The following is a 15,928-nucleotide window of genomic DNA, read 5'->3' on the forward strand; positions in this document are numbered from 1 at the left end:
GTGGCTTCAAAGTCCTGAAATCATCACTTGTAACTCCGTTCTTGTTCCCCTTGCGCATGCCATCATCTCCATGCTTGTTCTTGCTCCAATGTTCATCCTTCTCCAAGCTAGGCCCTTCATTTGTAAGCAAAACAAATGTATCCAATTTAGGCAGCATCATATTCTCATGAACATTAGAATCATTACCAAGAAACGAAAGTACCTGGTAATTTAGTTGGCGTGCACGAGCTCTAGTAATTGGTCCAGTATGTATAGCAGCAGGGGCTGTGGGTGTAACAATTGTATTGATGTCCTCATCACATCCGGTCTGAATACAAGTTATATTCTGCTCAGACTTTCAGTAACAAGTACCCATTAGAGATACGTCTTTGTTGCCGCAATGATTAAACCAGCAGGAGAAACAAAATTGGATCCAAGTCCAACAGTGTATTTCAAGTAGAAGGTATGGTCCGTACACAATGATTCTACCGTGATTCAAATTTGAAGCATGCGACACATAGAAGTCGGTCCGGATATGCAATGAATTTCAGCAAGAAGGACGGTCAGACAATTCTTGTCATACAAGTAATCGGCAGCCGGAATGTCAAGAATATGTATATATGTGTATATATATATATGTCATTCCGTTTGCAAAGAAAAGCAGCACAGTACTTCTCAGCGAAGCGTACAAGGCAAGATTCCCCAGTCTGCATTAGTAAGGTATACATGATTTCCCGTGCAAGATATTCAGTCTTCTTCAGTACAATAATACATGAACTTCTCGCATAAGGTACTGAGTCTTCCCTAGCAAGTCTTTAAGGGGGGAAGCTTATGAGGTACGCTTCCCAGCCTTCCTCGGCAAGATATCCGCCTAAGGCTTCGAGCACAAGCCATCTAGTCTTCCTCAGCACGATATCCCCATGGTTTCCAACGCAAGCTGCCTAATCTTCTTCAGTACTGCACTGGTACAAGATATTAAACAATGAGTTGTCAGCATATGGCAATGTTTTCTAAGTGTCAGATCTGCAACCGTTGGGTCAGAAACAAGAATCAGTTAGAACAAAGGTATGCCTCAAGGATCCGATAGTTCTTCATCCAACGAGTATGCTGTCAAGTTCATGCAAGTCCCTCACGCAAGGAAGAATTCATGGTACGCATTCGACAACCTCACTGGATATGCAAGTGAAGGAAAACCAGTGGGTGATGCAAAAATCAACAAGTCTTGAAGAAAGACAACATTGAGGCAACAATCTTGGCAGTAACTATCAAGATCAGTCCCGCACACCCGACCAGTGATGATATTAATCCTATCACTGTCTAGCATAATCAACAACAGTATTGAGATATGTATAAGCACACATGAACCAGGTAAATATACCGAGACTAGAGACATGAACACGACCATGGTACGATTGCAAGATATTGGATATGACAGCACTCAGGGTCACAAAAATAATCAAGGATATATAAGGCCCCACTCTTTTAGTTAAAGATCCGGATGAAGAAAATAATAATGAAGGAGCAAGACCAACGATACCAGTATGCCGAAGTATTGTGTAAACAACGTGATATGTATGCCCAAGACAGTCTTACTCCATATCAAACCCAAGTGAAGATATGCCTAAGAAGTCTACTCCATTGTGGTAAGGACCTCATAGCAAGGCAACTAGTTGGCATTGATGGTACCCTCACTATCAGCGCCACCCTTGATGACAAATAGGAAAGCACGCTTGTTGCCTTCCTGCGGGAGAATATCGATGTGTTTGCCTAGCAACCATATGATATCCCCAGTGTTCCTAGGGAGGTAATCGAGCACCACATACTGTCTGCCCACACACCCGACCCGTCAAGCAAAAAGTTTGGAAGCAGGCCTTGGAGAGGCAGAAGTTCATTGCAGAGGAAATCAAGAAGCTTGAGGCAGCTGGTCTGGTCAGAGGAGTGTTGCATCCGACATGGTTGGTAAATCCAGTGGTTGTCCGGAAGGCTAACGGGAAATGGAGACTTTGCATAGATTTCACAGATCTCAATAAGGATTGCCCGAAGGACCCATTTACCTTGCCGCACATTTATCAGATTGTGGATTCCACTTCAGGCTGTGATTTTGCTCTCCTTTTTGGATGCATATTCTGGATATCATCAGATCTTCATGTCCAAGGGAGATGAAGAGAAGACCTTGTTCATCACCCCATGTGGTATGTACTGTTTTATCTGCATGCCATTCAGATTAAAGAGTGTCGGGTCCACTTTTGCAAGAGCAGTCTAGATTGGTTTCGAGCCACAACTGCACAGGAACATTGAGGCTTATATGCATGATATCATGGTCAAGACCAAGGACAGAGCTACCCTCATCCAGGATTTGGAGGAGACACTTGCTAATTTGCGTAAGACCAACCTGAAGCTCAACCCGGAGAAGTGTGTGTTTGGCTTTCCCTCCGGCAAGCTACTTGGGTTCTTTGTGTCCCATCGGGGGATCGAGGCCAACCTAGACAAGATCAATGCTATCGAGCATATTCAAGTGCCCAGGACAGTCAAGGATGTGAGGCATTTGACAGGGTCGTCGCCGTGCTAAGCAGATTCATCTCCAAGTCTACCGAGCGTGCCCCGCCGTTCTTCAAAATCCTAAAGAAGGCAGGACCCATGAATTGGACCCCAGAAGCAGATGCAACTTTGCAAGAGTTGAAGGCCTACTTATCCTCTATGCCCACCTTGGTTGCCCCCAAACCGCAAGAGTCGTTGCTACTATACTTGGCGGCAACCAATCAAGTGGTTAGTGCGGCCTTGGTGGCACACCGGGAAGCGGAAGAAGCAGAAAGTGAGCAAGGACCGGCAGAGCCAGGCAAGGATCAGGGAAGAAATGGGTTGGCAATGAGGGCGACCCCAAGGACATGGCAAATAAGAAAGAGGTGCAGCGCCCAGTGTCCTTCGTCAGTTCCATGCTACAGGGAGCTAGATCGAGGTACTTTGGCATGCAAAAGTTGATCTTCGGCCTCATCATGGCCTCAAGGAAACTGCACCACTGCTTCCAAGCCCATGAGATTACGATTGTCACTCGCTTCCCATTACAGAGGATACTCCGAAACCCTGAGGCTACCAGCAGAATAGTGGAGTGGGCTTTGGAGTTATCCAGCTTTGGCCTGAAGTTTGAAAGCACAGCAACAATTCAAAGCAGGGCATTGGCAGAGTTTATTGCAGAATGGACGCCAACCCCTGATGAGGAAGTGCTAGAAATAGATATCCCCGGCAAGGAAGCGCCCCAAGAATGGATCATGTGTTTTGATGGTGTTTTTTCCCTACAAGGTGCAGGGGCAGGCGTGCTTCTCGTTGCTCTCTTCGAAGAGCACTTGAAGTACGTCGTCCAAATGCACTTTTCCCGGGAAGAGGCAACCAACAATACAAGAAAGTATGAAGGGCACCATGCCAGGCTCAGGATTGCTGCCGAATTGGGAATGAAGAAGCTGATCATTCGTAGAGATTCACAGCTTTTGGTGAGACAAGTCAACAAGGATGACCAAAGTCCATTGATGGAGGCAAACATTGAGGAAGTGAGAATATTGGAGGAGCGCTTTGACGGATTGCAAACAGAGCACGTACCCCATGCGAAAAACAACATAGCTGATCATCTGTCAAAGTGTGTTGCGCAGAAGCTTCCTGTGGAACTAGGAACTTTTGTTCTCCATCTTACTCAGCCCTCCGTAGCCCCAGCAAGAATGGCCCGTAAAAGGAGAAAGATGGACTCGGGTATGCCTCTCTCGGTAGACCCTCCGACTCCTGGCAGGGACCCTGCCAGAAACAACTCCTCATCACTTGTCGGACCGCACCCTCCAGCTGGGCCTATGGTCCCCGTGAACAAGGAACGTGCCCTCGCAGTTGAGGAGGTGCCGCTAGTCCTTGTTGCCGAGCCTCAGGCTCCAACTTGGGCGAGGCACATAGTCCACTTTCTCCAAACAGGAGAACTTCCCGATGACCAAGAAGAGTCTGAAAGAGTAGCCCGGAGGGCCAGTATGTATTAGTTTGTCGATGACACTCTATACAGAAGGAGGCCCAATGGTGTGAAATTGAAGTGCATCTGATGGGAAGAAGGAAAGGAATTGCTAGCTAAGATACACAAAGGCAGGTGCAGCTCCCACATTGGATCAAGGGCATTAGTTGGGAATGCATTCCTAGAAGGATTCTATTGGCCCACAGCCCTCCAAGATGCCGTTGAGCTAGTCACCAAATGTGAAGCCTGCTAGTTCCATTCCAAGAATATCCACCTGCTCGCCCAAGCTCTTCAGCCAATCCCTTTGTCATGGCCATTTTGGTCTAGGGGCTTGATATCCTCGGCCCTTTCCCCCAAGCTATCAGGGGATTTGAATTCTTGGTTGTTGCTATCTGATAGAGGCGAGGGTCCCGATCTTTCGATGAGATGATAACTATCGATTTGGTGGAGACGACTTTGACGATCCGACTACAAACGTGCACGACGTTGCGCCTTAGCAATCGCTAAACCAATCTCCTGAGGTTACTGACGATGCTGGAAACACGGTCAGCCTGACCACGAAGGTCTATTCCTGCAAGCAATCGAAGAACGAGCAAGAATATGATAAAGCAATCTGAATATTGCAAATATATATGAAGTATTGATAATGGTGGGGATCCGTAAGCGGTCTTGGTCTGGTCGTTGGACACAAACGAAGTACACGAAGTTACAATGGCTAACTTTTAACTAAACAAATCCCAAGGAAAAAGCTACTAGATGGATCTACTTATATAGGAGCAAGGGGTGGCGGCCAAGGAGGTGGGAGGACGTCCCAAGGCAGCCTAAAACTAACCCTAGGTCGTACAAGGCTCATGGGCCCAAGTGGAGGTGATGCAACACCTTTGGGCTTGTAGTTTGACTCGGATTCTGCTGCAATGTCAGATTGTTTCGTCCGTAACTCAACGCTCCGGATGAATTTGAAGGTGAATCCAATTGGGTTGGAAAGAGCACGAAATCTTGTTTCCAACAAAAAAAGAATCACCCAATTTGGAGTCCGTATGAAAAAGTTGTTGGCGTTTTGAGTCAGGTATGTCTGTGCAGTCCGAATCTGAATCCAGAACGTGAGAGACTTGGACTCTATCTTCTCTTGGCCCAAAAGTGACGTGAGAGGACTTTTTGAACACAACCTAAACTTCTCATTTTCCCTTATCTTCAAATGTGGATTGTACAAATGTCCCATACACCTGCAATTAGACAAAACACAAAAGTGTGTGAAGTATTTTTGTTCTGGATAACATAAATAGATTATTGAATAGTTTGCATTAGAAATCACCTGACAAATATGCATGTATGCAATATTTTTGGTCGTATCCAAGGTATTCATGTCCTCATCATCCTCCCCTTTTTGAAAACAAAGCCGTCCTCGGCGTTGCTTAATCTGAAATGTGGCTAACAAAAGAGACAAGGTGTACATGTTGTATATGTATATGTCATCCAGTTTAACTTCCCTTGATTTTTGCACGTATGACACATGTATACATGAGTAACTTTCATAGTTCATAAAAACTAAAGCCAAAAAATTATCACAAGAAGTAGAAGGCATGAAAATATTAGAACTCAGTTTGCACATATAAGTGAAGCTCTTATTCATTTCAAAAGATTCGCAATGTTCATCCTTAAACCATCCCAACTTTGGTGAATAAACCTTACTTGCATCAAATTTACATGCTACAACATGCTTAAATAAGCAAACATGCAATAAGTCATTGGACACAGATTCATCACCAAGATTGGAGGCCATATCAAAATGATTAAACATTAGTTCTTTTGCATCAACAGTTAATTCAATGGGTGCACTCAAAATTGTTGATATTTCAGTTGTTTGATCACTCTCTAAAATAGGTGGTGTGCTCAAATCAACAGGTAACTCAATACATGACGCATTCGACTTAACTAGGCATGCATCTTTCTCATGTGAAGTTATATCATCAATATCTTTACTGTTACCTTGTGGCAAAGATGTAGCTGATGTAGGTATGGACGTTGACAATGTACCATACCCTTGAGATGATGCCGCGCTCATAATCCGAGGTGCAATGATGGAGGAACCCACCGGTGGTGGTGAGCATGAACTGGAATAGTAGTTGTTGTAGTCACCTAATGCATCCTCCTATATCTGTCTCTCAAAGGTACAAGCACGGACATACATACCAGTAATGCAACGAGGAATATACTGAAATCTTGCCTGAATATCATGGTTCAAACCACCAAAAAATCTATTCATTGTATCATTCTCAGATTCTTCTATGTCACAATGATGCATATAAGATTTGAACTCTTGGTATTAAGCATGAACAGTGTTGTTGCCTTGTTTAAATTGTTCAAATTTGCGAAGCAATTCACGACGATAATAAGGAGGGAAAAATTGTTGTCTCATTACAGCTTTCAAAACTTTCCAAGTTGTGGGTTGGTTATCAATATTTTTCTTACAATGTACACTCCACCAAACAGAAGCAAAATCAGTAAATGCTCTAGTGGCTGCTCGCACTCGCTCAAGTTCAGAAAAGTCATGGTGACTAAAAACTTGTTCTACTTCAAGCTCCCAAGCTAGATAAGTAGTAGGATTAAATCTACCCTCAAATGACGGTAAAAAGATAACCTGACCATGTGCTTGTGTGTGTTGTCCCAACTCTCGTGATGGTGAAGATGTGTCCGTCGTCCAAGAACTTCTATCTTTGGAACTTGTCATGATTAGTAGAAACAAGAAACAAAATTCAAGAATAATGTTCCTATGAACTACTAGGGTGTGGTGGTAAAGCGCTCACAGTAAAGCAAATATCAATATCTTACAAGTTCTTACCAAGCAGCAGGTGGTGACAGGCAACCAGCGGTGTCAAATAACTCTGAAGATTGTGTAAAGCGATTGCCAGGAGAACGTACGTATACACGGTGTAGAAATATGTGGAGGTGGGTTGGCTATATATGGTAGCAAAAGATTAGCAATAATCAATTCAGAGATGCGATGTTGAATAAACGCTCAACGACGGTACTGTGCTGGTCCTAGGCTAGACCGAACTAGAGACGCGAGCCTAGAACACTAATGAGGTCACGTCGTAGCACAACTAGCATCAATGAAGGATACTAAGTAGCTCTGGACAGCAAGATATAAGTGAAGATCACAACGGCAGTAAAGATAATGAGGTGAAACAACAGCCAAGCAGGATATATCAACAACTTTGTCTCCAACTTTCCTCTGAAAAAGTTTGTGCCGATTTTTTTGTTTTTTTTCTTCTCTCTTTTTTTTCCTCAGACTTTTTTTTTCTTTCTCTCCTTTTTTTTCTCTGACTTTTTTTTTCTCCTTTTTTTTCTCTCTCGTTTTTTTTCTCTTTTTTTCTCCCTCTTTCCAAAACAAACTAGATAAGATGCAGATTGGATCAAGTGAAGATGTGAACGATCTCAACTATTATTATGACAATGAATGGTGGGTAGCACGTGGTGGAAATTGATGGATGGGTGGTGGACAGCGGAAGAGATAATGATGCAGCGGTGGCGTGACTAATGTGAACAAAACTCGAAACTCTAAACGAACTAGACACTAAGACCAGCAACTCGACACGACGATGCAACCGATAATTCAACTATGCAAGCAATGAAAAGAAAATTGCAAAGGCTCAGACTGGCTTGGACAAAGGATGAATAGATCTAACTCTTTTTTGTGGATTTTTCTTGGACAATAGGCAAGAAAATAAATCTAATCTAGGAAAACTGAAAATTCTCACCGAGCAACCTGAAAATTGATACCACTTGATAGAGGCGAGGGTCCCGATCTTTCGATGAGATGATAACTATCGATTTGGTGGAGACGAATTTGACGATCCGACTACAAACATGCACGACGTTGCGCCTTAGCAATCGCTAAACCAATCTCCTGAGGTTACTGACGATGCTGGAAGCACGGTCAGCCTGACCACGAAGGTCTATTCCTGCAAGCAATCGAAGAACGAGCAAGAATATGATAAAGCAATCTGAATATTGCAAATATATATGAAGTATTGATAATGGTGGGGATCCGTAAGCGGTCTTGGTCTGGTCGTTGGACACAAACGAAGTACACGAAGTTGCAATGGCTAACTTTTAACTAAACAAATCCCAAGGAAAAAGCTACTAGATGGATCTACTTATATAGGAGCAAGGGGTGGCGGCCAAGGAGGTGGGAGGACGTCCCAAGGCAGCCTAAAACTAACTCTAGGTCGTACAAGGCTCATGGGCCCAAGTGGAGGTGATGCAACACCTTTGGGCTTGTAGTTTGACTCGGATTCTGCTGCAACGTCAGATTGTTTCGTCCGTAACTCAACGCTCGGGACAAATTTGAAGGTGAATCCAATTGGGTTGGAAAGAGCACGAAATCTAGTTTCCAACAAAAAAAGAATCACCCAATTCGGAGTCCGTATGAAAAAGTTGTTGGCGTTTTGAGTCAGGTATGTCTGTGTAGTCCGAATCTGAATCCAGAACGTGAGAGACTTGGACTCTATCTTCTCTTGGCCCAAAAGTGACGTGAGAGGACTTTTTGAACACAACCTAAACTTCTCCTTTCCCTTATCTTCATATGTGGATTGTACAAATGTCCCATACACCTGCAATTAGACAAAACACAAAAGTGTGTGAAGTATTTTTGTTCTGGGTAACATAAATAGATTATTGAATAGTTTGCATTAGAAATCACCTGACAAATATGCATGTATGCAATATTTTTGGTCGTATCCAAGGTATTCATGTCCTCATCAGGCAAGTTTACAAAGTGGCCGGAAGTAACTGCCATGAGAAAGGAGACTGCTCAGTCGGCTATCAAGTTCTTGAAAGAATTGTTGTGTCGTTTTGGAGTCCCGGCAAGGATCATTATCAACAAAGGCACCCAGTTCATGTGTCGTGCCTTCATGCAATATGTTCATGCCCTCGGAAGCAAGATCTCATTTGCCTCTATCACATATCCTAGGAGCAATGGGCAAGCTGAGAGGGCGAACGCTGAAGTGCTGCAAGGACTCAAGACAAGAACCTTTGATACGTTGCGGAAGCATGGTAGGCGGTGGATCGATGAGCTGCCGGTAGTAGTCCTCTGGTCCCTTAGAACGACACAAAATCGAGCTACCTAGCAGACTCCCTTCTCCCTAGTCTATGGGGCAGAAGCAGTTATTCCAACAGAACTCATTTACCGGTCGCATCTAGTGCTTGCCTACGATAAAGTAGCGCAAGATCAGCACCAGCGTGATGAAGCTGTGCTAGTCAAGGAGAACCGTCTCCGGGCTGCTATACGTGTTGCACGCTATCAGCAAGCCCTACATCGCTATCACAGCCGCAGGGTTCATGCCCGGTGTTTTGAGGAAGGCGACCTTGTCCTTAGGCGCGTTTAGTCCGCCAAGGGTACAAACAAGTTGACGCCGAAGTGGGAATGCCCTTACCAGGTAGTTTGAGTCACCAGACCTGGCGTAGTCCGTCTGGAGACTGGATATGGCATTCAATTGCAAAACTCATGGAATATTGAGCATCTCCGCAAGTTCTACCCCTAAGGCGTGGCTGTCGGTCCCTGCACGACAGCCACCCTTTTGTACAGGCCTTGCCTTAGTTGCATGTAACCCCTTGTACAAAGCCAGGCGATGACCCTGAGCAACATAGAAATAAACAAAGCGCTGGGGGCCCCCGATCAATTTCAAGCATGCATGAGCATTTCAAGAGCATTGCATAAGCATCTGCATATGCATATAGATAGGGTCGCATCTTGCATCATTCCCATCTATGTGAGGCTGCAGGTTCCTTGTGACGCCCCAAGACTGGAGCTCCAGATGCCTTCCATGTTTTCCGAGTTTCGTTGTGTGATTTGTTTTTGCTTGTTGCATTCATCATTGCATCATTGGCATTGCATCATGTCATCATGTCATTTTTTTATCTCAACAAAATAAATTGCATAGATCGTTGATCTATTTAAACCGAGGTAATTGACGTGGTCATTCTCTTTACAACATATACCCCAATATTAGGGAGCTATATTAAATATTCCACTATTTTGGAATTCACTTTAACACACTTGCATAAATCCCAATGCCTTTGTTATCATAACTCTTGGCCTCTAACTTTGCTATATATCATTTCTCTATTTTCGGAGCTCTACCAAAATTCTCAACATTTTTGGATACTCCTAAAACCTCGTCCTAGTTCAAACCCATTTGAATTAAATTCAAATGAGTTTGAATTCTTATCATTCGATCTGGACTTTTCTAATTTTCTCGGACCAAGGATATTTTTGTGAGTCCAAGAAAATTAACCACATGCCCAAATTCTTCCTCTAACCTTCTCTTCTCTCTTTTCCTTTCTCTTATTTTCTCAGTTAATGTAAAGAGAAGGAAATAGGAGAGAGAAGAGCCTAGTTGGGCCTCCCAGCCCAGCTGCAACTTGCCCAACAGCCAGCTCACTGCTTCTCCGTGGCCCATTTGCCCAACAGAGCCTCCCACGTCGGCCCATTGGCCCAGCAGCCTTCCTAACCGTAGCCACATCCAGATCGATCCCCTCCTCTCCTTCGTTTCCTCCTCGCGTCGTCAGCTCAGGGAGATGCTCGTTCGATCCCATCTCCTCTCCCCGTCCCTCGTTCCCTCCCCTCCAGCGCCACCAGGGGCCTCGCTCCGCATCTCTCCCTCTCGACCAGGCCTGCCGCCGCCATCGCGAACGTCGCGGCCCCGCACCCTCAAGCTCCGGCAATCGTCGCCGCTCCGTGCACCCCGGCCATCCTCCTACGCACCTCGATTCCTTCCTCCGTATCATTTCCTCGACCTCGAGCTCCTCTGTCAGCGTCGCGGATCTCCGCTTCCTCTTCCTCGCGTGGCATGGCTCCCTACCGCATGCCTGGTTGCTCGCCCGCAAACGCCCTCCCGGCAAGCCCCTGCTCCCTTCGCCTCCTCGCTGCTGGCTCCGCCTGCGCTGGAGCACGCGAGCAGCAGCAGCCTAAGACGCACCCTGCCTGCACCACGCCATGGCCGACCAGAGACCAAGCGCCCCTACTCCTCCTGGTATGTCCTCCTTCGTGCGGAGCAGCACCATCACGGGTCCTCGGCCCAAGCTGCTACTCAGCACCGACCAACGCCGACCCAGGGCAGGACCTTGCTAGGTCCACCCCGCTTTGGCCATGACACCGGCAACACCACTGTTGCATCTGTACACTGCGTTGTTGCTCGTTGCATGTCAAGACCGTCTCCATGGATTTACGCCAAGTACCACTACCGCCAAGTGCCTCTTCGCAAGACCAAGTACCTCTCCGAACGAACGTGAACGACTGCCGTCGCAAGAACGGGATCGGAAAGTCCGAATACCCCAAGTACCACGACACCGATGACATGAACATCTACGGAATGTGTACGACTACACGGCGTTGCGCCAAGTACCCCGATGGCCGGAGCCCTCGGATCTATCAAGCTCATCTATGAACCGAGAACAACTACCATCTCCGAAGAACCGTGTAACGGAACCGTCAAGTTCGACTATGACTCGTGTACGACTATGCGGAATTCCTTGGACGCCAAGTTCAACGATGCATCAAGTTCCTCGCCGTGATCCCGAACATCTACGGAAACTCATGCTACGATAAACATGTACCACTACCGTCGTTGAGATCACGAGAACCTCTACCGTCGACCCTAGAGCATGCGAGAACGACTACTTCCACTATGAACGTCCCGAGAACATCTACTTCCCCTACACCGCATCGAACTCGAACCCCCTCCGATAACGCACGCTTCGAAGGTATAACTGCCGGAACGATGCCCGTGGACCGTATGCATGTGATGTATTGTATGAGATGCCCATGTTTTCACCATGGTCGAATCGCTGCTTGCTCGGTTCTCCTCGTTTGCCGCTAACCCGTGGGAACCCGGTTACCGGGATCACCCCACCATCTTGCATGACACGCTCACGTCACTTTACCTTTTGCACCGGTATCTCCATGAGCTACCGGAACCAATATGTTGCCGTGGCACCATTTTTGGATTCGCCGTGGCACCCCTTTCGTTTCCGCCACAATGACTAATGATTCATATAATGCTCTTATCAACATTTTCTTTAAACTTGCATATGTCATCCGCATCATGATAACAACATAAGACTGTTTAAATTGTTGTTGCATTAAATTGCTAAATGCATATGAGGATTTTTCCGAAATTGTTGTTTGTTGTTCTGGCCTCATTTAAACTTGCCTAGATAGGTAGTTTTCTTATGCTTCACCTCTTGCCATGTTAAATAACATTTAATATTGATGGGTACCTAAACAAGAGAGAACTAAATAAGTCACGTGGTGTTTCATCAATATGCAACGGAGTTGCATATTGAGCTCCACTTAACTTGTAATGTTGTTTGTGCATATTGCCATGCCATGCCTCTTTAAACCGGACATGCATCATACTTGGTTGTGCATCATGCCATGTTCATGTGATGGTTTTTTACCATGTTGTTTGCTTCTTTCTGGTGTTGCTTCTTCGGGTTAGTTCTGATAATGTCGCGTTTGTGAGGATTCGTTCGACTACGTCCATTTGTCTTCTTCGTGGACTCGTTCTTCTTCCTTGCGGGATCTCAGGCAAGATGACCATACCCTCGAAATCACTTCTATCTTTGCTTGCTAGTTGCTCTCTCTATTGCTATGCCGTGATACCTACCGCTTGCTATATCATGCCTCCCATATTGCCATATTTTTGGACGTTGCCAAAAGAGATAAGGAAAAGATTAAAAAAAAGGCAAGTGCCAATCGGTTTGGTTGGTGGCCGTTTTTGGGGCAATTTTTTTTAAAAAAGGGAAAGAAGGAAGGAAGGAAGGACGTGAGTTGTGCCTACTAATTGGAAAGTAAAAAAAAACAGATCGGCCAACACAACGAGAAAAGGGATCAGCCAATAAAGAGAAGAGATCAACCAATAAAGGAAGGGGATAACGTGGATGTTTTCTTTGGAAGTTTTGGGATAGGAGACATTAAAGTGCTGCGTGCTCATCTTTTGGAAGGATTCAAAAAGAAAATCAGAGAATAGGAAGAAAAAGAAAAGGAACTGGATAGTGAAAAGAAAAGAGCAATCACGTTTGTTCGGTAGTACTTGGAAATTGTTTATCGGGCAAAAAAAAGAAGTTGCACGTGAGGGAGAAAGACATTGAGGCAGAAACAAAAGAAAAGAGAGATTAGCCACATACCAAATATTTGCAGATATCATACATACTTGTAGTATTGCTCATTTGGCTTGTTGCTACGTTGCTCATATTTTTTTTGTTGCAACTTGAGTACTTGGTTGCCAGGGCACGTGAATTTCATTTGTGTCTTAGGCTCGCGTCTCTAGCACGGTCTAGCCTAGGATCAGCACTCGACCACTTTGAATGAATTTTCAGCTTGCACTAATTAACGTGGTTGTAGCATTTTTTTCCCACATATATAAAGCCAACCCAGCTCCACATATTTCTACACCGTCTATCCATACGTTCACCTGGCAATCGCTTTACCCAACTTTTGGAGTTACTTGACACCGCTGGTTGCCGATCACCACCTGCTGCATGGTAAGACATTGGAAGACATTGATATTTGCTTTACTGTGAGCGTTTTACTACCACATCCTAGTAGTTATAGGAACATTATTTTTGGATTTTGTTTCTTGTTTCTACTAATCATGACAGGATCTAGAGTCAATCCATGGGCTTTGTCGATCGCGGGAGACGTGCCACCACCTATGCAAATTCCACAACGATCACGAGAGGTGCATAAACATCCAAATGCACAGGATCAGGTTAATGTTTCTATACCATCATTTAATGGCCGTTTTAGACCTGCTTTATATATTGAATGGGAGTTCGACATAAATATTATATTTGCTTCCCATAATTTTGATGAACATAAAAAAGTTAAGGTTATGCTTTAGTTTGGTGGAGTGAATATTGTCGGTTACACCCTGATTATATACCTATTACTTGCGATGATTTGAAACTTGCCATGCGACATACATTCGTCCCCGCTTATTATACTCGTGACATGATTAAAAAGTTGCAACATTTAAAACAAGGTAGTGACACTGTAATGAAATAGTATGATGATTTACAAACTACCTTGTTGCATTCCTCTTTAGAAGAAAGTGAAGAAGAATTTATGGATAGATTTTGGGGAGGATTAAACCGTGACATTCAGGAGATACTAATTCATGAAACATGTTATCCTATGGACCATTTGTTTCGTCTTGCTTGCAAAGCTGAACAGGAGATAACAAGACGTGTTGCCCACAAGATAAACAAGCGGAAGGTGCAAATCCCATGAGTTGCGACGGTTGTTCCTTCCACCACTGCGTCTCCTATGGCAACAACATCCATTGTTGAGAGCACTACATCACCTCCACCATGTGACATGTCGCCACCTAGAGTGCCTACATCATCTTTGTTGATCATAAGAGGTAATGACAAAGGTACCGATCTTCCACCTCCACATGAGTATGATGAATGCCTTGTCAATTTAAATGAACCATGCGATGAGCTACCCACTACTTTGATCACACCAGCTATTTTAGAGGACTATGTTCATGATTTAACTTTGCCATGTGATCAAACAATTTTGAGTGAACCCATTAAATTAACTATTGATGCAAAAGAACCATGTGAATTAGTGAAAAGATCAGATTTGGATCAAATACGTTTGAAAATAGTTGTGCCAATGTTTAATCATTTTGATATGACCTCTAATCTTGGTGATGGTTCATCAAGGTTGGGATGGTTTAATGATGAGCATTGCCAATCTTTTATTATGAATAAGAGCTTCACTTATATGTGCAAACTGAGTTGCAATATTTTCATGCCTTTGACTTCTTGTGATAATATATTGGCTTTATTTTTCACGACTTTTGAAGGGTGCTCTTGTATAACTGTGTCACATGTGCCACAACTAAGATCAGTTAAAATGGATGACATATACATATACAACGTGTACACCTTGTCTCTATTGTTAGCCATATTTCAGATTAAGCAACGCCGAGGACGGCTTTGTTTTCAAGAAGGGGAGGATGATGAGGACATGGCTACCACAGTTACACCCATATCCCCTGTTGTTTTACCTCTTGGAACAGTTGCTAGAGCTCAGATACGCCAATTAAATTATCAGGTACTTTCGTTTCTTGGTAATGTTTTTAGTGTTCATGAGAATATGATGCTGCCTAACTTAGATACATTTGTGTTGCTTGCAGTTGAAGGGCCTAGCACGGACAAGAAGGATGAACATTGGAGCATGGTCAAGCACGGAGATGAAGGTGCGTGCAAAGAGAACAAGAATGGAGGTTCAAGTGGAGATTTCTGGACTTTGAAGCCACCATGATGACATACAAGAAGATGGACAAAATATACAAGATGGCCTTTCATAAATTTCCTCCATAGCTTATTATTGGTGTCGCGCCACCTTATTTTGGGCCAGGCCCATGTAATCTATTTTTAGAGTCCATATTATAGGGGAAACGACTTAGAAGGTGTTTTAGTCCCACCTTGCCAAGGGTGGACAAAATCCCCTCTCTTTTCCCTATATATATATAGCCCTTAAGGCTTCGTTTAGACTTGGGTTTTATTTAGTTAAAAGTTAGCCATCGCTGCAACTTCGTGTACTTCGTTTGTGTCCAACGACCAGACCAAGACCGCTTATGAAACCCCACTTTTATCAATACTTCATCCATACTCGCAATATTCAAATTGCTTAATCATATTCTTGCTTGTTCTTCAATACTTGCAGGAATAGACCTTCGTGGTCAGGTTGATCGTGCTCCAACGTGGTTAATAACCTCCCGGAGTTGGTTTAGCGATTGCTAAGGCGCAATGTCGTGCATGTTTGTAGTCGTCTCGTCAAAGTCGTCTCCACCAAATCGATAGTTATCATCTCATCGAAGGATCGGGACCCTCGCCTCTATCATCGTCCTAGCAAACCGATGTTTGGCTATGTTACCGCTTTGCACAGCCCCT

The sequence above is a fragment of the Triticum dicoccoides genome, chromosome 1A (assembly GCF_002162155.2).
Source record: "Triticum dicoccoides isolate Atlit2015 ecotype Zavitan chromosome 1A, WEW_v2.0, whole genome shotgun sequence".
NCBI classification, from domain to species: domain Eukaryota; kingdom Viridiplantae; phylum Streptophyta; class Magnoliopsida; order Poales; family Poaceae; genus Triticum; species Triticum dicoccoides.